Raw genomic sequence first — 398 nt, 5'->3', positions numbered from 1 at the left:
AAGCTCGAACCCGATCATTACCCGAAAAAAACCGAACCAATTAGTATTCGATGACAACCCGAGACCGATTGACACTCGACACGAACTTCAACCGACACCGAACTGATGCTAACCCGATAGCTTGAATAACCGATCTCTAACCGAACCGTGACTAACCGACTCGACCCGAGTGTGACCCGTTGTAACACACAGCCGAAAAATAACCGATCTGAAATGCAACCGAACCGAATAACACCCGTCCGAAACCGACCCGATCAACCGAATGAACACCTCTACCCATACTACAATATTAAAACGTAAAGCTAACAAACGTTGTTGTCCCCAGCTATTTTTTCGACATAAAGTTATTTTGTCGCCAATAATCTCGCTAGCTTGGCAATAAAACTCAAAGTTTGTAG

This window comes from Amaranthus tricolor, chromosome 5 (genome assembly GCF_026212465.1).
Source record: "Amaranthus tricolor cultivar Red isolate AtriRed21 chromosome 5, ASM2621246v1, whole genome shotgun sequence".
Classification (NCBI taxonomy): Eukaryota; Viridiplantae; Streptophyta; class Magnoliopsida; order Caryophyllales; family Amaranthaceae; genus Amaranthus; species Amaranthus tricolor.
The sequence above is the reverse complement of the archived record's forward strand: the minus strand, read 5'-3'. Positions refer to the sequence as shown.